The sequence below is a fragment of the Nerophis lumbriciformis genome, linkage group LG28 (genome assembly GCF_033978685.3).
Source record: "Nerophis lumbriciformis linkage group LG28, RoL_Nlum_v2.1, whole genome shotgun sequence".
Taxonomy (NCBI): Eukaryota; Metazoa; Chordata; class Actinopteri; order Syngnathiformes; family Syngnathidae; genus Nerophis; species Nerophis lumbriciformis.
Genome location: NC_084575.2, coordinates 3,492,612 through 3,519,146, shown reverse-complemented (window position 1 = coordinate 3,519,146; position 26,535 = coordinate 3,492,612). Strand labels below are relative to the sequence as shown.

At 41.7% G+C, this 26,535-nt stretch overlaps 4 protein-coding genes and 2 non-coding genes across 7 annotated transcripts in view; 3 read left to right on the top strand and 3 right to left on the bottom strand.

Annotated features, from left to right (window-relative positions):
- The window catches only part of LOC133570591 (uncharacterized), a 463,307-nt gene that overhangs the window by 35,280 nt on the left and 401,492 nt on the right, over positions 1-26,535 (bottom strand). The window lies entirely within an intron of this gene.
- LOC140680121 (uncharacterized) overlaps positions 1-26,535 on the top strand; it is a 1,112,395-nt gene that overhangs the window by 931,807 nt on the left and 154,053 nt on the right. The gene's annotated exons all lie outside the window — the stretch shown is intronic.
- The window catches only part of LOC133570551 (uncharacterized), a 270,169-nt gene that overhangs the window by 136,287 nt on the left and 107,347 nt on the right, over positions 1-26,535 (top strand). The gene's annotated exons all lie outside the window — the stretch shown is intronic.
- The window catches only part of LOC133570727 (uncharacterized), a 108,436-nt gene that overhangs the window by 45,937 nt on the left and 35,964 nt on the right, over positions 1-26,535 (bottom strand). The window lies entirely within an intron of this gene.
- LOC133571170 (5S ribosomal RNA) lies at positions 17,825-17,943 on the bottom strand. The gene has a single exon (XR_009810326.1). It is a non-coding gene; the product is annotated as a 5S ribosomal RNA (ribosomal RNA).
- Positions 19,303-19,421, top strand: LOC140680213 (5S ribosomal RNA). The gene has a single exon (XR_012051425.1). It is a non-coding gene; the product is annotated as a 5S ribosomal RNA (ribosomal RNA).

The window sequence follows — 26,535 nt, the reverse complement described above, 5'->3', positions numbered from 1 at the left end:
ATCACACCTTCAACCATCCTCCATTGCAGCAAAGAAGAAAGATGGCGGCCAGGAGGTCCTACAGCCGGCATAGTTTTTACACACTGTTGATACTGCTCTGTGTTTTCTGGTATATTGTTGGAACTGTGGCGATACAATACAGTCACGAGGATCTGGTGCAATTCAATACGGGACTTTTTCACAAACTGTCAGCCGAGTATATTTTCCCGGCTGAGATCATCAGACCATCTCCGGGCCCCCCACAGCAGACGGCCGAAGAAGGAGGCGTTGCCAGCGGAAGCGCGAAAGAGGCAAGCGGGCGAGCGTTTGGGCTAGGCTAAAGGCTAGCCCGTTCAAACCGCCACTTCCTACCATCTTCTTGTTGAATGCCCGGTTGATCCACTATAAACTGGATGAAATCCGCCTTCAGATGGCGACGAGAAGGAATATACGTGACTCCTGCTGCCTGATCTTTACAGAAACTTGGCTGGACAGAACCATCCCAGATGCGGCTACTGAACTAGCCGGTTTCAACGCCCACCGAGCCGACAGAACCGCAAACTTCCGTAAGATAGGCGTAGGATTGTGTGTCTATATAAACATCAACTGGTGCACACAGACTGTGAGGATGAACGAACTGTGCAACACAGATGTAGAGTTTATGTTGCTAAAATGCAGACCATTCTATCTCCCTAGGGAGTTTGCCGCTGTTTACATCTGTGCGGTGTATATTCCCCCAGATGCTAATGCGAAGCTTGCGCTAGCACACATACATGACAGTATTAACAATTGCCTTGTCACACACCCGACAGCGCTCTCATTGCAGCGGGAGATTTCAACCATGCAGACTTAAAAAGTGTCTTTCATAAATACCATGGGAATGTTATCTGTGCAACCAGGGGAGAGCAAACGCTGGATCAGGTGTATACAAACATCGTAAATGCATACAGAGCCCATGCATATCTTCATCTAGACATGTCAGACCACCTTTCTCTTCTGTTGCACCCACGTTACACACCCAAAATCAGAACTGCTGGAATTACCAACAAAACTATAAGAACATGGTCAGTAGATGCTATCCATCAGCTCCAAAATTGTTTTCATCACACTACTGAGACATATTTCTATCTCTGGTTGAATACACCTCAACTGTGCTGAACTATGTTACCTTATGCGTAGATTGTGTTACATCATTTAAAACAATCAGTGTGTTACCAAATAAAAAACCCTGGATGACACACAAAGTGACACAGTTACTCAAAGAGAGAGACATGACATTTAGATCAGGCGATCCAAATGCCTACCGTTCAGCCAGGACTGCTTTAAAGAAGGGGATCAATGCTGCCAAATCGGACCATTATAATAAACTCCAGGATTGCTTAAATAACTCCAACCCTAGGCAGGTGTGGGAAGGTGTCAAAGCAATTACAAACTTTAAAAAAAACAACTTCTTCCTCAGTGAAAGGCAGCGCCATCTTAGCTGAGGAATTGAATAATTGTTATGTCCGCTTTGACAAGGAAAACACAGACCCAGCACTGCCCCCCCTCTCCTCCGACGACACGGCCACAGTCCTCAGCTCGCACGAAGTAAGACTCACCTTGCGTAACATTAACCCAAGAAAAGCAGCTGGACTTGATGGCGTTCTGGGCCGTGTGCTTAAGCACTGCACGGACAAACTGACGGATGTATTTGTTTCCATTTCTAATCTGTCACTGTCTACAACCTGGGTCCCTGCCTGTTTTAATACCGCTACAATAATTCCCATCCCCAAACAGGCCATCATCTCATGCCTAAATGACTACAGACCTGTAGCACTCACCTCCATACCTGCCAAATGCATGGAGAGACTGATATTGAAACGGATTAAAACGGCAATACCACCATCTCTTGACCCATATCAGTTTGCATACCGGGAGGACCGATCAACCGAAGACACCATCGCTATTGTAATCCATAGACTCTTGGAACATCTTGAGCTTAGGAACACTTACGCAAGACTGCTCTTTGTCCATTTCAGCTCAGCATTTAACACAATAAGGCCAAACAGACTCAGAGCTAAGCTTCACAACTTTGGTCTGAACACCTTCCTCTGCAACTGGATTTTGGACTTTTTAACGAATCGTACACAGTATGTGAAAATAGGCGAGCACATTTCTGCCACGCTCACCATCAACACCGGTGCCCCACAGGGTTGTGTGGTGAGCCCTGTGCTCTTCACCCTCTTCACACATGACTGCATAGCCTCTTCAACATCCAATCTCACTGTCAAATATACCGACGACACCACGGTGCTTGAGCTCATCAGGAACAATGATGAGACAGCATACAGTGCAGAGGTCCAACAGCTGGCTTCATGGTGCGCTAACAACAACTTGGTTCTTAACACTAACAAAACCAAATAACTAATTGTAGACTTCCGCAGGAAAGGGCAGAACAAACACCCTCCACTTTTAATTAATAACGATCTCGTAGAAAGGATCAAGCATTTCAAATTCTTAGGGGTGAACATAACAGAAGATCTATGCTGGGACATTAACACTGCTTCTACAGTCGGAAAGACCCAACAACGTCTTTTTTTTTGAGGAAACTAAAATGTGCAAACATTCCGCAGAAATCAATGGTCAACTTTTACAACTGTGCCATCAGCAGTGTCCTCACTTACGGCTTTTTAGTGTGGTTTGCTAGCTGCACTAAAGCCAACCAACATGCCCTCCACTGAGTGGTTAAAGCGGCGGGGAAAATTACAAGGACGGTACTCCCAAAGATGAGTGCCATGTACACAACTCGCTGCCTAAAGCGAGTACATAACATCCTGAAGGACAGATACCACCCAACACATGGCCTCGTCAACCTGCTACCCTCTGGAAGGAGGTATAGATCGATTTTCGCCAGGACCTCCAGAAAGTCTCACAGTCTGTATCCCCAGGCTGTGAGACTGCTAAATGAACAGCCTCCCCCTTTGCTGCCCCGGACCATCTTATTACCTCACTCTTCACCACCTCAATAATTGTGCACTGGACATTGCATTGCTGCAACATCAACGTAACACCCATCAGACATCTGACTGTTCCCACCCCCACGCCTCTCTATTCGCCATCTTCCTGACAATGCTAAACTGTAAACTATGGTCAACCTGCACTTCAATGCAGTTTCTATGCCGCTGGACAAAGCTCAAACAAAATCTCATTGACATGTATGACTTAAGTGTTATTATGACAATGACAATAAAGTAATTGATTGATTGATTGATTGATACATTACATTTCTTACAAGTATTATTATCACTGAAGGACAGTAGAACAATGCTAAACATGTTACACACAAAGGACGGGCAAGCTAAGAGCTAAGATAGCCGCTAAATTAGCTTGAAACAAGAATAAATAAGTGCTTAGTAATTTTTCCCATTCAAAATTAATTGGCCGTTTTTCAAATTTCTATCATGTCCACTTTTTTCAACCGATTCAAATCATTCCTCTGTCAACATATTCCGCTAATCCTGGACATTCAAACTATCATTTTTCCAAGTTCCAAAAACTTTGAAGAATACCCAGAATTCCCGTTTTTTTCAAACACTTTTTTCTGTCGACCACATTTTTCAACCCACTTCAACCGTTCCACCGGCAAATCACTCCTCTTAAAAAACAAAGTTTTTTTTCTCTGGAAAAATTCCAGCTTTTCCCAAAATTCCAGGAATTCCATAATACTATTTCTCAATTGAAACATTTTCACTACTTCAACATTTCTCGACCGATTTGAAAAATTCCAACACCAACCACTCACTCATTCAGAACATTCAAATGTTTTAGCATTTTCAAAAAAATTCCCGCTTTTCCCAAAATTCCCAAAATTTACATGAAATTCTCATTGAAAATAATGGGACATTTTTCAAAGTTCAACAACTCCAACATTTTTCATCCGATTCAGACCGTTCCAACTTCAAACTGTTCAGCCTATTCGGTAATCACAGGCTTTCCCTTGACAAATTCCCCAAATTCCCAGGATTCCACGTTTTCCGGGACATTTTTCACCATTCAAAATGAATTAACCATTTTCAAAATTCCACCATTTCCACATTTTTCAACCGATTCAAACCATTCCACTTTCAACATATTCCACTAATTCTGGAAATTGAAATTACAAAATTTTTTAACCCACTTCAACCGTTCCACCGTCAAATCATTTCTCTTAATCAGGACAGAAAACAAAAAAAGTTATTTTTTGAACTGGAAAAAATCACGGTTTTCCCGAAATTTAAGGATTTCCATAAAACCATTTCTCAATTAAAAATATTACGACTTCAACATTTCTCAACCGATTTAAAAAATCCCAACACCAACCATTTCAACTCATTCAGAACATTCAAATTTTTTAGCATTTTCAAAAAAAATCCCGCTTTCCCTGAAATTCTCAAAAATTTCCATGACATTCCCATTGAAAGAAATAAAATGAAAGTTCCACAACTCGCACATTTTTCATCCGATTCAAACCGTTACAACTTCAAAATATTCAGTGTGTTCGGGAATTGTGTGATCCCTTTCAACACTTAATAAATGAAATTCCCGTATTTTCTTGAATTCCCAATCTTTAGGGACATTTTCCCCATTCAAAATTAATTATCCATTTTTCAAACTTCCACAATTCCCACATTTTTCAAACCATTGCACCTTCAACACATTCAATTCATGCTGGAAATTCAAACAACCATTTTTCCACATTCAACAAATTTCCAGGAATTCCGTTTTTTTCTAACCTTATTTCCAACCTTCTTTAGTGTGATGACTCCTTTCACATTGTTCAACTCATTTCAACCATTGCACTGTCAAAACATTCCTCTGAGTCAGGACAAAAAAACAAGTTGTTTTAAGAACTTAAAAAATTCCCGGTTTTCCCGAAATTCAAACTCTTCAACATTCAAACCATTCCAACATTCAAACTATTCTTACATTCATACTACATTCTGTCAGCATTTCAGTTCAACTTCAGCATTGGAGCATTCACACACAATTTTTTTCAGGAATTGCTTCATCTAGTTATTATTATTATTATAATTAAATGTAGCTTACCACATGAATGAAGCCTGTTCAGTTATCACTCTAACACAGTGGTTCTCAAACTTTTTTTGTCATCCCCCACTTTGGACAAGGGGGAGTTTTCAAGCCCCACCTGCCCCCATCGCCACAACAGAACGCTAATGCCAAGCTTAACATTTTCAAATTTATTGAACATCAAGTAACATCCAGTTGTATACATTCAAACTCAATAACATAAAATAACATCAAGTTCAATAATGAATAAAATAACTGTGCAGCTGTGGTATAACTTGCATCAAGTTCAATAAGAAATAAAATAACTTGCATAAAGTTCAATAATAAATAAAACAAAAGTGTTATAACTTGCATCAAGTTCAATAATAAATCAAATACAAGTGTTATAACTTGCATCAAGTTCAATAATAAATCAAATAAAAGTGTTATAACTTGCATCAAGTTCAATAATAAATCAAATAAAAGTGTTATAACTTGCATCAAGTTCAATAATAAATCAAAAAAAGTGTTATAAGTTGCATCAAGTTCAATAATAAATCAAATAAAAGTGTTATAACTTGCATCAAGTTCAATAATAAATAAAATAAAAGTGTTATAACTTGCATCAAGTTCAATAATAAATCAAATAACTTGCATCAAGTTCAATAATAAATAAAATAAAAGTGCCACTTTGCAATCTTTGCAAAAAAAAGAGGAGCTATGCATTTGGCAAGACAGGGCAAGTGACAGCACTTTGCCCCGGGAGAGCCACTTTGATTCACTGTGAAACAGCATGGCCGTATGATCAGCTCCCATTTCCTCACACAGTGCAGAGAACAGTCACGCTTTCAGTGGTCGTGTTTTGATCAAATGTACCGCGCTCACAACATGTTAAAACCTCATTGAGTTCGGGGCTGTAGCCCCGAACTCATGAGCTGCCTTGACGCGAGTGCTTCCCGGTGAATGACGCAGTGTGTCCAATGCGCATTTGGCGCAACCCTCTTTATTAAAGCCTACAGCCTGTTTCTTGACCCTGCCATGGTCTGTGCGCCATCAGAGCAAAAGCCCACACAGTTTTCCCATTTAGGTCGTGTTCTTTGAGGAAACTGTCCATTATCTTGAACAGCTCATCAGCAGAGGCTCTATTTTTTATGTATTTGCAAAACAGCAAATCCTCGCACAGTGACTCGCCATTCACAAAGCGTACGTATGCGATGAACAGGCAGTCTTTATTGCTGTCAGTAGCTTCGTCCACTTGTAAAGCAAAACGACTTTCTTTTAATTTGTCTACGAGTTGTTCCTCAAGATCACTTGCAATGTCGCATATACGTCTCGCCACTGCGTCGTTTGACAGTGGGACAGCTTTTAATTTTGCTGCGCTTGTCTCGTCAAATTTGTTCCGCTTAGCCCCGCCCCCATTAGTTACTGTTGCTATGTCTGTCAAACTTTCGCTCCTCCAGAAATTTAAAGCCTACAGGAAAAATAAGTAATTTACATTTATTTATATAGCAGATTTCACAGACAGAATCACAAAGTGATTTACAGTGTGTATAGAAAATGAAAGCATAGTAAAAAAAAAAAAATCTAAGAATATAATTTTAAAAAAAAAATTACCGTAAAGTGAAATTTCCTCCCGTTCCTCGCGCCCCACCTGTCATGTCTCTATTCCCCACCAGTGGGGCGCGCCCCACACTTTGAGAAACGCTGCTCTAACACAATTTGAGTGTCTAGAAACGCACTAAATTAATCTAATCCATTATTACTATTATTAATAAGGTAAACAAGTTATATTTTGAAGGAGTAGTCAGTAATCTGATTACTGCTTCCCAGTTTAACTATGGCAACACTATCTAAATGAAAGCAAAAAGATGTCATATTTTTTGGCTAACATGTTGACTGTGCTCATGCTTTTTTAAGAGCAGACATGTCTCTAAAGATGAATGTGAAAATGACAGTAATTATTGTCCACCAGCAGGGGGAGCTCATCACTAGTACTACTGCTGGAGGCTGGCATGTGGTACATTATTTTCTGTGTGTGTATGGCTTATTCAGAGGGACAACAGCACACTTTCACGTATGGCGTCTACCATTAAGGATTGCAGGAATGACTTTTAGGATGTTTTAATATGAATAAGGTGGATTGGACGTTGGCCTGGGAAGGCATTCCTCTGAAGGTCTTCTTCATGTGTCAGCTGGAAGTACCCTGACTGCTGTGAGGGAAAACTGATGAGATTGTGAGATCATATGTTGGTGCAGAACAATGTCTCATGTGACTGAGCAAAACTGGACTTTTCAAAAGAATGTTGGTTTTCTCCTGTCCCGCAGATGTCGTAGAAGAACATCTTCCTCGTGAGCAGGAAGAAGAGCCACAGCCCCACCACATTAAAGAGGAAGAAGATATACCACATTCCCATCACATTAAAGAGGGAGGGGAGGAGCCACAGACCCATAGTGTTAAACTGTCCCTTCACATTAAAGGTCAAGCGGCGGACCCACTGGTCTTACACAGCAAAAATGAAGAGGAGGACCCACTGACCCCTCACTTTAAAGAGCAAGAGAACCCGCTGACCCCTCACATTAAAGAGGAAAAGGAGGACCCACTGAACCCCTACTTTAAAGAGGAAGAGGAGGACCAAGAGCCACTGCACATTAAAGAGGAAGAGGAGGAACACAGCATCAGTCAGCCTAAATGGTTGGAGGAGTTCCCAGTGACTGGTGTCCCTGTGAAGAGTGAAGATGATGAGGTCAAAGGTGAGAGTGAGGAGAAGAGAGAGGCGGAGCCTCCAAGCAGCAGCTCAACACAACACATGACAACAGAAGCTGATGGAGACCACTGTGGAGGATCACAAGCAGACAAGATCTTAGCTCCACTATCAGATAGTGAGGACACAACGTCACACTCTCCTGACACTGATGATGAACACTCTAAAGATGATGCAACATGTCACACCGACAACACTCACTTCACATGTTCCCACTGTGACAAAACTTTTAAATACCATTGTCGTCTGAAAACACACATGAGAACACACACTGGAGAAAAACCTTTTATCTGTTCACTCTGTGGTAAAGGTTTTGTAGAAAGTTGCTATTTGAAAGTACACATGAGAAGACACACAGGTGAAAAACCTTTTATCTGTTCACTCTGTGGTAAAGGTTTTGTAGAAAGTCGCTATTTGAAAGTACACATGAGAAGACACACTGGTGAGAAACCTTTCATCTGTTCAGTTTGTGGTAAAGGTTTTGTACAAAGTCACAATTTGAAAGTACACATGAGAACACACACTGCTGAAAAACCTTTTATCTGTTCACTCTGCGGTAAAGGTTTTGTACAAAGTCAAAATTTGAAAGTACACATGAGAAGACACACAGATGAAAAACCTTTTATCTGTTCACTCTGTGGTAAAGGTTTTGTACAAAGTCACAATTTGAAAGTACACATGAGAAGACACACTGGTGAGAAACCTTTCACATGTTCAATCTGCAACAGAAGCTTTTGTGACCATCAAACCTTGTAGCACACATGAGAAGACACCCAGGAGAGAAAGTGTGTAGTTGCAGTGTGTGTGGTGAAAGATTGTCTTCTAAGTACCAGTGTAAGAAACACAAGTGTGCTGGTGAGAACAGCAGCAGCAAATGAAACTGCAGGATTTGAAATAAACTGTCAAGACTTTAATGTTGACTTTCTAACAACATCAGCACATATAACATGTGTGACATCATTGTTGTTTGTGTAACAATCTCTTTAATATACTTCTACATTTATAGATTAGATATTGTATATTAGTGCTTTTTTCAGTCAAGTACATGCATTAATATGCAATCAAAGTTTGGAGTGTCAGGCAAAAGCCAATATTGTACATCATCCCACAGAGATTCACTTTGCATACATTCATAAAATAAACTGTTTATTTTGTTTCCCTATCACAGAACGAACAAGTGTTGTCTTCAATTACAAAACAACATCCTAAAAATTATTTTAAGTGGTCAATTCTGTCTTTTTTGGAAGAATGGAAACTTTCAAGATGTCAGTATTTTTTTGTTCCAGAGAAAATACAGTAAAGAATAAATAGTAAATAATTAAAAAGATGATATACTGTAATTAGAATATTTTGAACAAAAGCCTTTTTAATTGTTTTATTTTTTTTCCCCCAACTCGTACTTAATAATGAAATCTTCAAATAATAAAATACTTTTATCACTCAATAAGTGCATCAGTTTCTCTTTTTAATATAACAACAATTCCACAGTGGAGTATTGTGTGTGATGAAGTTGTGTTTGTAAATGAGTTTCCAGTACAACACTTGATGGTAGGGATGGGTGGCGGCCTCCTGGCCGTAGTTCCTGGTTGGCGGCCACATAGACTGGGGGGAATGTCCGGGCCCTCTACTCCTCCTACTTATAGCACACATAGTCACACATATATAAGACTTTGGGGATTGTCCTGCGGGGGGATGAGGATGCCTCCTATGGGGCTCCAGTCCTCCTGTCTTGTCCCCTGCTCGTCCATCCCTCAATGTTAGCTGCATATTAGACACTTAGGATTTGGGGGGCTTGGCTTGGTTGGGACCCACCATGACCTTGATGTCCCCCAATTTTAATCGCATTATTAGTTCCCACAAGCATACATATCTCACTCACGCTACACACATCAATAGGGACTGGAGGTCGGCTGGAACGGCTGACCTCCTAATTTTAACTACACAGTAGACACTCTGGGGGCCTTGTACACATGCATGGGGGGGTTGGGGTTCGGCGCACCCCTCATTGCCTCATTGGCCGGCGGGGACTGCGGTCTGGTGGCCTGCCAGGCTTTTATTCATTTATTATTATTGTTATTTTTAATGTATTTTTTTTTTTTTTTTTTTTTATTATTTACATATTTTATTTTATTTTATTTTTTTAATTATTTTTAAAATCATATTACCGGTATTTATTTGTGTGTGGCGTCGCGCGGGTCTCACTTCCTGTTGGGTGGGGTCCGTGCCCGTGTGGCCCGACCTTGCGCTGTGGGGTCTCTGTTGGTGACTTGATGTGGTGGCGGCGCGGCCCCCATGTCTGGTCTGGATGCTGTGTCTCGGTTGTTTGGGCGGTGGTGTGTTTGTGCGGGTTTGGGTTGCGGTGGTGGGGTCTTTTGGTGGGGGCGGGGGTGTGTCTTTGGTTTGCGTGTTGGCGTTTGGGCTGACTGGCGGGCTGGCGCTGGCTGGTCTCCGTGGTCCTGTTGGCGTGTGGTTGCTGGTCGCAGTTTTTTTGATCGCTTTGATTTGATTGGGTGGTGCTGGCTGTCTGGGGGTATTGCGGCTGCTTTTTCTGATGCCGTTTGTTTGTGGTGTGGGCGCCCGTGGCTGATGGGTCTGGTGCAGGGGGGTGGCTGATGTTGTGATTGGTGGCAGCGCGCGCGCGTGGTGGTTGTTGGGGCTGACGAACTGTGTATATGTATGTACAGTATATGTGTGTGTATGTGTATGTATGTATGTGTACATACTGTATGTGTATGTATACTGTATGTACATATGTGCATGTGTGTGTATGTGTACATGTATATGTGTATGTATATGTATGTATGTATGTATGTATATTTCTGGGGGTACGCTCTGGGCCTGCCTGTCAGACGGGGGTCGACGCCTCAGGCTACTGCATCCGGACTGCGTGTCTGGAGCTCCTGGGTCCCGCCGTCCAACCCTTCCCGGTGCCCGTCTTGGTTGGGGCCTGCTGGGTCTAGTTCCTGTGTCTATTGTGGTAGCTTGGTGCTGCAAGGTATTACTAGGTCCTGCGATTCGGCCAGTTGCTGGGGTAGTGACCTTGTGTGTCAGCATGTCTGTGATCTTCTTTTAATTATTATTTATTTATTTATTTATTTATTTTTTAATATATTTCATTAGTATTATTTTTTAATTTTACCCCTCCCTCAGGGGGGGGGCTCGGCGGGGCGGTTGCTGGTAGTTCCATCTCCATCGTTGGGGTCCCTGCGGGTGGGGTGGATGGTTCCCGTGGCCCCGTGCCGGGTGGTCCTGCGGCGGCCGATTTGGGTGGGGTGGCCGGGGGATGGCCTCGCCGCGCTCGCCGGGGTTGGGGGGGCGGGCTCGTGGGGGCCCGGTTGCCGGTGGGGAAAGGGCAGTCTTCCCATTCGGTTGCGGGAAGTCTCTGGCCCCCCCGGGCGGGGCGTCCCGCCTTTCTGCCCGTGTGGGGTTTGGTTTCTCGCTGGCTTGGGGTCTGGCTGTCCCCTGCTTTTTTCGTGCCTCGTCCTCTGCCGGGTGCGTCTGTCTGTGGCCTGCTGCTGGCCCTTGGGGGCGGCGCGGTGGGCCGGGCTCTGGGTTCCTGTCGCTGGCCGGCTTGGCTGCGTGGGTGCGGTGGTCCCTGGTTCACTGGGCACCACACCTACTGTTTGTGGGTTGGGCTCTCGGGGGGGGGCTGGACCCGTGCTCTGGCTCCCACGCACACTGGGAGTCGAATATATTGTTCATACAAATTCACATATACTCACATACATACATACATACATACATACATACATACATACATACATACATACATACATACGTACCTACGCTCCCACATACATACACAAATACAGTACATATTTACTGTACACATAATGTACATATACACTCACTGTACAAACACATATACACATACTGTACATATACATTCACTGTACAAACACATATACACATTCTGTACATATACATTCACTGTACAAACACATATACACATTCTGTACATATACATTCACTGTACAAACACATATACACATTCTGTACATATACAAGTACATATACATACTTACACTCATGCACATAACCAGGTTTCATCAAACATATATTAACGTTGTTGCCCTAGGGTAAACTGGGTATAACACATGGCACACTGACAAAGCTTAACTTATTGTTACTATAACAATCTACAAGGTTAATGTTGGTTGCTTCTCTTTCTCCCCCTCCGTTTTTCTGCATTCTTTCGTATCTCAAGTTATCATTACGTATATGTATTGTTGCATTTAAACAACTGTATTGTTGATAATAAAGGTAAATTATTGGTATTGTTCATTATCATCAGCGCTATTTCTATTGGTATTTGTATTGATCCATTTGTAGTGTAATAATGCTCATTGTCATTTCTGTATTATTTTTTATTTCGCTAACTGCTTCTTTGCTATTACTTTTACCATCATATTTGTACATGTCCTATTTGCTGATGTTGCTCTATTGTTGTTATTGTTGTGTTTGCTGTTGTTGTTTTTGTCTCTCTGTCTAATCCCCCTCTTGTCCCCACAATTTCCCCCTCTGTCTTCTTTTTTTTCTCTTTCTATCCCCTCCTGCTCCGGCCCGGCTGCACTAAATGATAATATAAATACATTTAATAAAGTCAAATACAAATAAGGCAACAAGAGAAGTATCCTACACTTCTCTTTTGTAAAGTCAATGTGAACAGCCGACATGGGCATCTACATCTACTATATGATCATCTACATCTATTATATGATCATCTACATCTACTATATGATCATCTACATCTACTATATGATCATCTACATCTACTATATGATCATCTACATCTACTATATGATCATCTACATCAACTATATGATTTACTTGAGAAGCTGGACAGGACAAAAAAAATATATATATATTTAAAGTAATTTTCCATTTCTTTCAACAATGTGGTGTGTGTATCCAATACCTTTCCATTTGTTTTAATAAGCTTGGAAATGTTCTTTTTAGAACGATTTTTTGTTTGGATATTTAAAAATAATTTTTGAACATTTCTCACCTTTTTTCATCCAGATTGCTCTGTTGCAGTCATAACTTTTCAATAATTGTTTTTCAACTAAATCTGCTAACTCCTCTTGTTTGGCTGTAAAGGAATTCAGTTGCTCACTAGTTAGATTATCATTACTGTCAATGTTTTTTTGTAAATCCTCAATTTCTTTCTTTAATTCCTCTTCTGCCATTTTAAGTTGTTGTTTTTTTCCATGAAGAGTATGCAATGGCATATCCCCTAAAACAACATTTGAAGGCTTCCCAGACTATTTGGGGATTTGATGATCCTACATTATTTTTAAAAAGTCAGTAATAAATTGCTTTGTTTTTTCAATAAATGTGTCTTCCTGTAGAAGCATTTGATTAAACTTCCAATATCCGAGCCCACGTGTATTATCTTCAATTGCAATATTTAATCCCATACAATTATGATCAGAACGCAATTTATCATGGATTGATATTGCAGTCACTTTGTTTAGCAATGAAAATGATATAAAAAAATAGTCAATACGACTTGCCTGGTTTTGTCTTCTCCATGTATACCGTACTAATTTAGGATTTTTTAATCTCCAGATATCAATTAAATCAAATGCATCCATAACATTTTGAATCTTTTGTAAAGATTGAGGATGATAATTCATTGAAAAATTCCCTTTTTGGTCCAGAACTTTATCCAAAGCAACATTAAAGTCCCCCACAGCAATAATTTCCACTGGTTGTTCTTGCAACATGTCACTTATTTCTTCAAAAAAGGAAGGTTCATCAACGCAGCAGTTCTTTAGGTTGACCCCTAGTGTACATTTCCAGATAGTACAAACAGTCTCCTTTGTTGCTTGTGTTTTTTTCAATGCATTGCACAAATGCTCTGACAAAGGTTCTGTACAGTAATGGATCACCATCAAAATAGGGAATCTCCCTTGGTGGGAGTAGATGAGAAGTTTACAACGACATTTGCAATGTTGCAATCTCATTTTGCCTGTGCAATAAATCACGTACAGTAGGGGTGCCATTGGTTGGAGGGGAAATGTTGTATGTGGGTTGTAGGGCTATGGTCCTGCACTGTATTCCAAGAGACCTGCTGCTGTTTTGGTACAGAAGGTGGTGGTTGCAGTTGTACCTGAATGGGTTTAGGATGTGAAAGCATTGACTTTTGCTCTTGCCAAAATGTGGGTGGTTGAATGGGAGGTGGTGTCCTATATTGTAGTTGCCATGCTGTTATTTGTTGTTGCTCAGATGGATGGTGTATAGACTGTGGTGGAGGTGGTGGTGAAGCTTGGCTTGACTGCTGCTGTGTGGGGGGTTGATAGTCTTTAGCCTGGGGGTTGAGAGTGACTGGTGGTTCCTTGGTTCTCTTTAAGTAGGAGTTCATGCCGTCAGATGCTGTATGTGAGGAAGCATGAAGGCTGGGAGCTTTTAAAACTGCTAATTTCACATCAGCAGCTGCCAATTAAGCATCCAGGTCCATCATTTCCTTTTTCTTTCTGATTAATTCCCTCTCTTCTTCCAATTTATTTTTGATCTGTAACAACTCCTCTTACAATTTCCTTTTTATCTTTTCCTCCTCCTCTTCCAATGCATGTTTTTCTTTTAGAGCTGCAGAGCGGACAGCGAGGGCAGCCCTTTCGGCCTCTGCCTGTCTGCAAGCTGAGGAGGTGCTTGATCTACTAGAACCATAGTGTGTGACTCCCATGTGATTTGTGACTTATAACATTAGAAATGCTGTCATTTGGATTGATTTCGTTTTCCAGATCCTCAATATTTTCCAGGGTTGGCGCTTTTATCCAGTTGTTACCCTGCTCAATGAATTTGTGTACACGGTGCTCGAGGTGCCGTCTGCGGGGGAAGCCCCCTCTCAGCAGCGCCGGTACCCTGAAAAGAAGGAGCAAAGGGAATATTACAACCCCTAAACCCCCCCCTCTTGATACTGCTGTTGGCTGGTGGAATGGGTGTGGTGTGGTGCGGGGTGGCCATGTCCGGGCCGGGAATCTGCTCGTGGTCTAGGTCACCCCCTCCGGTTGCGCGAGTCGTCTTCGCGGGGCTGGGATGGGCCTTTCGGCCGCTCTCGGTGCTGGGGTGGGCCTTTTGGTCGCTCTCGGTGCCGGGGTGGGCCTTTCGGCCGGTCTTGGAGTCGCCTCCCGGTGGACCGCCAGATGGTCTTCGGCCAGGGTCACTGTGACCATCAGGTCCCGCGGACGGTGGTAACACACCCATGCGGCGGTTCTGGCTGGGATCGAGTCCACAAATTGTTTGAGCAGAATTTGCTTAAACATTTTTTTAATGTTCGGGTGGCATCCTGACCAGATGCCCGAACCACCTCATCTGTTGCTATCCAGGACACGTTGGGAAGACTATGTCTCCCGGCTGGCCTGGGAACGCCTCGGGGTCCCACAGGAAGAGCTGGACGAAGTGGCTGGGGAGAGGGAAGTCTGGGCTTCCCTGCTTAGGCTGCTGCCCCCGCGACCCGACCTCGGATAAGCGGAAGAAGATGGATGGATGGATGGATGGATTTTTTTAATGTCCGCCTCCTCTGGCTGGAGCCACCGGGCTGCCATGTCCCGCAGTTGCTGCGCTAGCGCAAACGGCCGGTCATCGGGTCCCAGCCGCATCGCGCGGAATCTGCGTCGGTGATGCTCCGGGTGGCTGCAGACCCGATCCAGTACTGCGCGACGGAGGCTGGGGAAGTGCACCCGGGCGGACGCCGGGAGACTGAGCGCCGCCCGCTGCGCCTCCCCCGCCGGGAGCGGCAGCAGCTTCACGCCTCACTCTTCTCCGGCCAGCCACACGCTGCTGCCGTGGCCTCGAATACATTTACAAACGCTTGGGGGTCTTCAGCCTCCGCCATGCGCTGCATGGAGGTGGGCGTCCCCGCTCCTGAAGCCCCTCCCACTCTGCTCACCAGTGTCTGTAGAATTTGGGTCTGCTGGCGGCCCGTCTCCATCTGCTGCTGCGATGCTGCTGACACCTCCGCCAGGACTCTTCCAGCGCCTCCAAGGGGGTCGGGGCCAACATTTTCTTCCCGGTCCTGCTGTCTTGGGCGCCAAAATGTGACAATTCTGTGTCGCAGGGTTCTTGTCAGGACCGACAGACTGTGGCCAGGCTTGTTGCCAAGGTTACAATGTTTTATTTTTCAATGTTACAAAGTCTTTTTCCTTCTTCAATTCTCCAAAAGTCTTTCCTCTTTCCTCCTCTGGCTTTTCAGCTCCCTCCCTGCGGTCACCAGCGCTGCTAATAAAGAGACAGGTGATTAGATAACTCGTTCCAGCTGAGATATCCACTCACCTGGCATCTGCTTCACAGCTGGCTCCTGCACATGCCCTGCCTGCAGGTGATGCGTAGACCATGCCCCTCCCACAACATCATACGCTATTTTTATTTTTTTAACTTTAAACCTATAAACTTTGATATCAACTTCAGATCTATCCATCAATTATACGTTAATATTATTTATATTTTATGCTATTTTTGTCAAAGAAAATGTTGCCTTTTATATGCAAACACACAAAATATGTAATATTTCCCCCAACAAATATTTCAAAGTGGAATTTTTAATGTGCAGTAATTGGAGCCTTCAATAGGTCAATAATTCATTACAACATTATTTTGATTCATTATTATTTTTTGAGCAATGACAGCTTTAAAGGAAAAAAACACCTTGTGTTATAAGAGTCAACATTGCAACTTTTTCTCGTTACTTTCACCTGTTTGCTCTTTTTTTTGGTTTTTATGTATGAGTATTTTAAGTCAGGAGTATTTTTCAGGTCCCAGTGCTGACAAACTGTTTCATGCCAACAGTCCACCTCGAGTCTGACATGATTTGAAGACGTTGTGTCTGCCTTTATTCATCCAAGTCCTTCAAGAGAAATGCAAACTAATACTTTTTAAATACATGGGCTCTTGTATGCCTTTTAATTTTGGGTCTAAACTTTTATAAATAAAATAAAGTAATTGACGAGTAAATCATTGTCATATATTGCCTATTGTTAATCAACACAATACATTAGCAAAATCTGGCACATTTGGTCTTGTACTCGGTTTAATGTTGTGTTCAATTAATTATAAATGAAATAAAACAACAATAACACTTTAATATTACTAAATTAACACAACACATCAGTTTAGGTAATCCTAATCTTGTGTGATGACTGTATTATGATGATAGTATATATCTGTATCATGAATCAATTTAAGTGTACCCCGACTTAAACAAGTTGAAAAACGTATTGGGGTGTTACCATTTAGTGGTCAATTGTACGGAATATGTACTGTACTGTGCAATCTACTAATAAAAATTGCAATCAATCAATCAATCAATCAATCAATCAAGCAATCCCTGCATATTTACTGTCATGATTTTGCTCGTGTTGTGTTATAATTAAATTAAGTAATTAATTCATTCATTTATACAGCAAACATTCTCATATTGTGTATTAATTATGATACATTGTTATATTGTTATATTGCTAGAACGTCTGTAGGGCCAAACTGTTACTGCATTCACTTCTTGTAGTTGTGTATCTTCACCTTACTAAACGTGAACAGGTGAATAATACTCTCCCCTCTTCTTATCAGCTGCAGAAAATTAAATATTGTTTGTACGTTCAAGTGTTAAAAAAGTATAAAATGTTGTTTTGAAAAGAAGTTCCTTTCTTGGGAGGTAGCGGAATGTCATCATCATCCGTGATTGGTTAAATGTTGAAATATGCTAATGAGGCCGGAAGTAAAGCAGCCGTTCTGTCATTGGCCAAATATTAAATGTGTTGAAGAAAGTTGGACAGAGGCGGATCTGATTGGCTTAGAAAGTGTGAGATGTTGGAATAAGGCACGCTGATTGGTTCATATCACCCCGGTGTTGAACATATTGACGGACTATCAGCGCTCAAAAGTCCGTGACTGGTCAATTTATAATATGACATGTGTTTTTGTAGCCGGGTAAGATGGCAAAAACAGCCCAAAGATGGATAAATATTAGACATGTTAGGGTAAATTGAACTGAAAGTGAAATAAAAACCATTTCTTTTTTGCAAGAAGTGAGAAACAGCGCCCTCTGGCGTGAGTGTAAAAGCTTACAGCACCTGGTATTCCCAGGCGGTCTCCCATCCAAGTACTAACCAGGCCCGACCCTGCTTAGCTTCCGAGATCGGACGAGATCGGGCGTGTTCAGGGTAGTATGGCCGTAAGCCGAAAGACGAGGTAAAACCAACCTTTTTAAATGTAACTCTTACAGACGGGGTGAGAGACAATTATTATTTATCTTAGAGCCTGGCGCGCATGCGTACACTAATGTGCTTTTTCTGGCTGTGTGAGGTGCAGCTCTCCATCCATTGTCGACCGCTTGTCTCTTTTGGGGTGGCAGGGGGTGCTGGAGCCTATCCCAGCTGCATTCAGATGCCACCTCATCACAGCTCTCAACACTGCTTTATGCTTAGGGACCGTCAATAAATCACTATTGTCTTGAAAAATGTATATCTGCTACATCAAAACACTGACTCATCTAAAAGAAGGTAAATAATTAGTCATACCTCCTTATTGTGCATGCCCATTATTTCATAATTTTAACATATATATCCATGTTTAATATAACAAAATAAGGATATTTTCCCAATAGTCTCCATGTCATACAATTTAGTAACCTAATTCCACTTATTAGTCGTGCTAACCTTTTAGTGTAACGCACACCCTTTTATTTTAAAATAGGGTTTTATTAAAAAAAAACTATTTTTAATAAAGATCATGTGCATGATATATCTTATACAGATAATTATCAACATTTTCATGAGTTCCCAATTAGAGTTAATTTGGTTTTATGTTGGATAGTCGTAGTTGTTGGAGCTAAAAATGAAACCATGGTTTTCAATATAACAAATTTATATAAAATCCAATTAAACTTACATTTTAAAACAAAAAGGTGTGAAACACATTAGAGAAAACACTTCAAATATCAAGTGAATTTGGTATTTTAGGTCATATGACCAGGAATCTATTGAAAAGAAACATTTGTTTTTAATATCAAAATGTTTTTGATCCTATTTTAAAATAAAAGGACTAATATAAAGTGGAATTTGGTTACTAAGTTGCATGATGACATGGAGACTTTTAAAACAAATAATTATTGTTTACATTAAAATATATATTTAAATTATAAAACCAGGAACGATATTAAAAATGTAGGACTATTTATTTGACCTCCTTTTAGATGAATCAGTGTTTTGATGTAGCAGATATACATCTTCGAAGACAATAGTAATTTATTGACGGTCCCTAAGCATAAAGTAGTGTTGAGAGCGGCACCTCTCCTGCAATCTCCCCGCAGCATGAGAGAGCAGTGTGGGCACAGTGAGGGGGAGCTTCCGCTGGAGCTCCGGAGGCAAATATCCACCGTGAAAGCAACTTGACCGCCGTAGCAAAGGAAGACAATCACACAGCCAGAAAAAGCACATTAGTGTACGCATGCGCACCAGGCTCTTAGATAATTAGTCATTTTCTCCCATCCCGTCTGTAAGACTTCCATTTAAAAAGGTTGGTTTTACCTCGTCTTTCGGCTTACGGCCATACTACCCTGAACACGCCCGATCTCGTCCGATCTCGGAAGCTAAGCAGGGTCGGGCCTGGTTAGTACTTGGATGGGAGACCGCCTGGGAATACCAGGTGCTGTTAGCTTTTACACTCACGCCAGAGGGCGCTACAAAGTGCTGAGACTACAGCTGTTGTGATTCATGTATTGCTTTAATTGCAACTATTCCAAAATAAGGGAATATATTTGGTTATCATAATACAATTCCACTTAATATGTACAACTACAGTTGAAAGTACAAACCTTTACAACAGGATTTCAAACACAAAACCCAACTAGAGCAATATTTAGATTGATTTAAAAATAATGGTGTGGTCTTTTGCAGTCAGTCAACCTCGCCCACGCCTCCTACCACTCCGTCCTGCATGAAGCTGAGGAGCCACGACTCGTCTCGCTCTGATCAGCCAATTTATCATTTAAAGCAGTCATATTGGGACGGCGTGGCGCAGTGGGAGAGTCGCCGTGCGCAACCCGAGGGTCTCTGGTTCAATCCCCACCTAGTACCAACCTCGTCATGTCCGTTGTGTCCTTGAGCAAGACACTTCACCCTTGCTCCTGATGGGTGCTGGTTAGCGCCTTGCATGGCAGCTCCCTCCATCAGTGTGTGAATGTGTGTGTGAATGGGTAAATGTGGAAGTAGTGTCAAAGCGCTTTGAGTACCTTGAAGGTAGAAAAGCGCTATACAAGTACAACCTATTTATCATTTATTTATATAAGCTACTGTTTATTTACCAAAATAAGTTGTATGACTTTGTTTTGAAAATGCAAAAGTTTATTTTTATTTTCAGAATGTTGAAATAGTTGTACCGGGGGTGGGGGGGAAGGAGTTGGTTACTTGTTTCTCTCGCGAGGACTGGAAAAGAGCTGGTTTGTACTTGTTTCTCTCGCGAGATCAGAAAAGAGCTGGTTTGTACTTGTTTCTCTCGCGAGATCTGGAAAGAGCTGGTTACTTGTTTCTCTCGCGAGATCTGACAAGACTGCGCGCGAACCAAACACGGCGAGGATAAAGCAAGATGGCGTCTGACGGTGAAGACGTTATTGCAGTCGTCACAGTTCAGTGTTCTTAATCTGTGCGTCCATGTACACATATATGTCCTTTATTACACTCTATTAAATAGAGTCATAATAACTGTTTGTATATTAGTCTGAGCACACTTTGATGCTTCTCCAGCTAGCTTAGCTTGCTAGTTAGCTTAGCTTGTTAGCTGCTAACAAAGAGAGATGAAAACACATCGCTAAGCAGAGATCAAGTGTGAGTGTAAAGTGTTGTGATTGTGTGAAAATGTGCGAAAGAACCATAGCAGAGTACGAGGAGGAACTTTGTCCAACAAAAGAGGAGAAGGAGCGACAACATGAAAAACATCAAGTTGTGTTACACACAACAGGTTTGTTTACTTCTTACTCTCACATCTTTACTAACTTTATATTTATTATTAACACTTTTCTTCAATAGATTGTCTATAGGAAGATGAATTGTCATGTGAGGATGTTCAGACACACAATATTTATGAGAGGTTGATGTTCCTCTCAGTTTGTAACAAAGTGTATCAACATGTTTACACAAAACTCACACAGTCACCGGGGGAATATTCCAGAGAGCAGGTTAAGTGCAAACTCCTGAGTATGTAAAGCTCCAGAGTTTGACCTCCAAAAATAAGAGAGGTAAGACAAAGTCAGAGTCAGTTACCATGGTAACTGACGCTGTAAACCTTGCCTGCTAGCTGGCAGGTTTGACAAGTTATTTATGTGTGTAAAAGCTATACTGACCTGTTATTTCCTTCATATTGGTGCAGCCATTAACCTACTACAACACCTGCTACATCCACCTACTCAGTGGCCTAGTGGTTAGAGTGTCCGCCCTGAGATCAGTAGCTTGTGTCATACCAAAGACTATAAAAATGGGACCCATTACCTCCCTGTTTGGCACTCAGCATCAAGGGTTGGAATTGGGGGTTAAATCACCGTAAAAATGATTCCCGGGCGCGGCCACCGCTGCTGCTCACTGCTCCCCTCACCTCCCAGGGGGTGATCAAGGTTAATGGGTCAAATGCAGAGAACAATCTGGCCACACCTAGTGTGTGTGTGACAATCATTGGTACTTTAACTTTTTAATGTGGCAGTGATTGTGGAAAAAACAAAGCCTGATCTAAAGATGACATCTTGATCTCATACCATCTCAAACCAATTGGCCGTTCATTATTAAGTGAAATGTCTTAAAGTCGCTTAAATTTGTCTTTAACCAAGCAACACTAAGTTTTATCCAGTTACTCGATTAATCGAAAACATTTCCAGTAGAACACTTGATTAATAAAATGTTCAAAAGCTACAGCCCATTATTTTATGTACGATTTAATATTTAGCATGTAGGAGTTAAAATGTGTTTTGTTTGTGTCCTGTAGACATCCATCAGCTGATTGGACACCAAGAAGAATGTCTCTCTCATCTGCAGGGGGACAGTTTCACTTTAGAGGATCCACAGCCCTCACACATGAAAGAGGAAGAGGAGGGAGAGTGTCCTGTAGGGCAGGAGGAGGATGATGTCAGCAAGTTTCCACTGACTGTTGTCTCTGTGAAGACTGAAGAGCATGAAGACAAAGCACCTGAGTCCTCACAGCTTCATCACAGTCCAAGTAAGCACAACATCCACATATCATCTAATACAATGTTTGTGACACATGTTCATCCGGGGGCCACATTTATGACTAAAGATGGAGATATACTTGCTTTTTAACACCACCATTTAAAAATGAATGCTCATCAATCATCAACAGTGTAATTGCTGGGGTGTAACCATGTGACCTAGAGGCCGTCCTCCTTACCTCACGTGGTCAAATGAAGGCAAACATTCAATATGGCTACTGTTTATTTACCTTTAGCAGCACATATGTCAGCATATTTCAAAGGTTTAAAGATAAGAGATGTATACCAAGTACCATTTTTTTTTCGTACTGGTTCCTAATTATGTCGTCCATGAAGATTCTGGACTAACGACACAACTATTGGTATTTTTAATTCCAGCTGACTGACGTAACTATGACACGTTGTCACATTGAGTTCAGCTGCCGCTGCTACACATTAAAATCAGCTTTGAATAATGACAAATAAGGAAGCAACAACACGCAAAAGTGTGATGTGTGTGTTATTGACAAGAAGATGACATAACTGCATTTCACCTTGCACTGCACACATAGTTGACTTCTTTAAGACTTCAAATAAACAGCTGTTTTTTTTTGGTTTGTGTTTTTTCTTCTTTATTTAGCCAGGTAAAAATCCCATAGAGATCAAAGATCTCTTTTCCAAGGGAGACCTGGCCAAGAGGGCAGCAGCAAGGTTACATTAAAAATTAAACAACACATAAAACATCAAATGTACAATATTAAAACTTGCTGACATAACACATGTGCATACAGACAAGGTAGACTGCAATCCTTTCACAGAAGCTTTAAACTCATTCAATGTAACAAGGGTTTGAAGTTGAATATTGGATTGTAGGTTATTCCAAGCCTTCGCTGCTGAAAACCTAAATGCTTTCTTGCCCAGTTCAGTTCTTACTTTGGGGACGACAAATTGCGATCATTCATTGAATGAAGATTGTGACTTCCTTGTTTCTCTCTTTGTTAAAATACAAGACAGATATGATGGGGTGATACCCAGAATAGTTTTGTAGATGAACACATACCAATGATTGAGGCGTCGAGCATGAAACTGATGTTTTCAGTTGTTGTGGAGAAATACAATTCTGATTTGACTTTCCGAAGGAGAGAGGTAAATTGATTTCTTTATTGTCTAAAATTCAACCAATCTGCTTCTAACCCTGAATTGCGTGCCCTGGCCCAAGCAGCATTACGCTCATGCAATACATCTGACAGGTCCGATGTAAACCACTGATTGTCACGTCCTTTAACCCTACATTTTCTAAAAGGGGCATGTTTGTTCACTATACTCAAGAAGTTTCCGTGAAAATATTTCCAAGCCAGTTCAACATGATCAAAAAGAGCAATTCTATCCCAATTAAAAAGATGCAAGTCATGTAAAAAAAGCTTGCGTCTCAAATAATTTCATATTATGTTTTTTAAGAAGACGAGGCTTGCTTTTAGGAATCCTTGTGTCTCGCACTACTGCAATCACACAATGATCACCCACATCATTAGGGAAAACACCAGATGCAACACATTTAAAGGGCATATTTGTTAGAATTAAGTCAATGAGTGTAGCTTTTTGAGGGCATTTAGGATTAGGTCTTGTAGCTGAGTTAATTAATTGTGTTAAATATAGAGATTCACACTGTGCTTTCAAAGAGTCAGACACAGATGTGAGCCAGTCCCAGTTCAAATCACTATTTCCTTGTATTTCAGTTGAGACAGAAGCTTCACAAGAGTAGATAGGGAATTACTAGGGTCCGATGGAGGCCTAAAACACCCCACTACCATAATGTGGTGATTTCTAGCTAATTCAATTTCAAGTGATAAAAGTTCAAGTTCTTTACTTACTGATTCAAAGAGCACTAATTTAACATCAAACCTCTGCTTAATATATATGGCCACTCCACCACCTTTTCTTTGTCGGTCAGTACGATAGACATTATAGCCATGAATGTAAATATCTTTATGAAGCACAGATTGTTTAAGCCAAGTTTCAGATAAGACTACAATATCAGCATTTGTTGAGTTTATCCAGATCTTTATCATATCCAGTTTAGGGAGTAAACTCCAAACATTGATATGAATAATCCCAAAACCAGATCTAGTTTTAAAATCCGCAGGTGTAAAACATTGTGTAGGTGTATCAGGGCCTGGATTAGTCTCAACATTTCCTGAGAGCAATAACAATAATATATTTAAACATTTGCACTTAAAGTTACCATCTTTTGAGTCGGTCTTTAATCTGTGAAAGTAAGTGCTCACAATAGGGGAGGATGCAGTAATGTTGACATGATCTCTCAAAACAAGGAAACAATAAGAATGAATGGACTCTACCATAGTATGCAGCCATTTTGTTTTGTCCAAAGTCACAGAAATCTTCAACTGAGATAAGGCCGAGGTTATTTTGTAGCTGCCACTATGATGAAATGTCAAATTATCAAATATGTCAAACTGTGCATCTTGAAGTAGCATAGCTCGTGAGTGGGGGTGACCAGACCCATTTGGGACACCAGTAAAACCACACAAAAGTATAAAACGCAATATAATAATTTGTGACATAGTGAGAGGAGAAGTTCCACTTGTTTTACCACTTTTGAAGATGTTAGCAGACAGGGCTAAAGACTAGCAACCAAGGCCGATGGGTGGAAGCCCGTAGACGAAGCCAATGGCTGGAGGCAAACAGCAGGCCGATGGAAGGCTAGTAGGCAGGTCGATGGTGGAAGGCTAGCAGGCAAGTCGATGGAAGGCTAGTAGGCAGGTCGATGGTGGAAGGCTAGCAGTCAGGCCGATGGAAGGCTAGTAGGCAGGTCGATGGTGGAAGGCTAGCAGGCAAGTCGATGGTGGAAGGCTAGCAGGCAAGTCGATGGTGGAAGGCTAGCAGGCAAGTCGATGGTGGAAGGCTAGCAGGCAGGCCGATGGTGGAAGGCTAATAGGCAGGTCGATGGTGGAAGGCTGGTAGACAGGCCGATGGTGGAAGGCTGGTAGACAGGCCGATGGTGGAAGGCAAGCAGGCAGGTCGATGGTGGAAGGCTGGTAGACAGGTTGATGGTGGAAGGCTAGCAGGCAAGTCGATGGTGGAAGGCTAGCAGGCAGGCCGATGGTGGAAGGCTAATAGGCAGGTCGATGGTGGAAGGCTGGTAGACAGGCCGATGGTGGAAGGCTGGTAGGCAGGTTGATGGTGGAAGGCTAGTAGGCAGGTCTATGGTGTAAGGCTAGTGGCGCGGTTGGTAGAGTGGCCGTGCTTGAGGGTTCCTGGTTCAATCCCCACCTTCTACCAACCTAGTCACGTCTGTTGTGTCCTTGAGCAGGACACTTCACCCTTGCTCCTGATGGGTCGTTGTAAGCGCCTTGCATGGCAGATCCCGCCATTAGTGTGTGAATGAGTGAATGAGACGGGATGAGTTGGCTAAGTACAAAAATGAGTCGCAATTTTTGAATGAAAGAAACTGCTGTTCTAAATGTGTCCTCTAGATGTCGCAATATCAATTCTTTGTATCTTTGTAGATGATGCTACATATGTAAAACATAACTAAAACACATGATGTTAGCGCACCAGTCGGGGAAAATGAGCAAACTACATCAATAACATCCTGTAATTTGATTTTGATATTATTTATTTATCTTGATAGATTGAAAATGAACACCAATGAGTTGACTGATGAACATTATCACATAATTGATTCTGAAAGTGTAAAAAAGGACAACTAAATATAGAATACTATTGGATGTAAAAAAACAAAACATGATTTGTACATTTTCAGAATGTGTTTGTTCTATTTTTAAACAAAGAAAACAATCTGCAGTTGTCTTTATTTTTACGTTATCTTGCTGTAATTTTACCAGTCCGGCCAACTTGGAGTAGATCTTCCTCCATGTGGCCCCCCATCTAAAATTAGTTTAAACACCCCTGGCTGAGATCTTCCTGCGAAAAGCAGATACGAGAAAAAAATCTAATTATGAAATGGAATAGATCCCTAAAAATTTGTTGAGTAATATCAAGGATTATCCGTCGGTGGCGTTCCCAGACATGTGGAACTATCTTGAGTTCCAGACGTCATTCTAAACCACAAATTGTGGTTAAGTCTGTTGCCGTGGCGCCGCCGTTCCACATCCAGTGGAAATCCCCGGTTACACTTACAAACGTTGCTTGGCGAGATAAAGAAGAAACCATACTTGGGGTTTATGGCACGTAGCAAAAGGAAATGCACTTTCAACCCACTGCACTCGCAGTGAGCGAACTCGACCACAAGGTAGCGCCATAGCAGAGCTAACAATACGGAATACAGATTTACAATGTAAACGACCTAATCTTTTCTCCAACTTTATACATCATACCTCAGGCAGAAGGGAATTTATGTCAATACAGATTTTAGGCCATATTGCCCACCCCTCGTAAAAAGTGGTCTTCTCTTCCTGTGAATGATGTTGTAAACAGCAGTGTGTTTGTTTTCAGGCCAATTCATACATTAACTTGTTATTTTAAGTACATGTAAACTTACTGAATGCCTCATGTGACTGAGCAAATCTGGACATTTCTCAAGCATGTTTGTCATTTTGT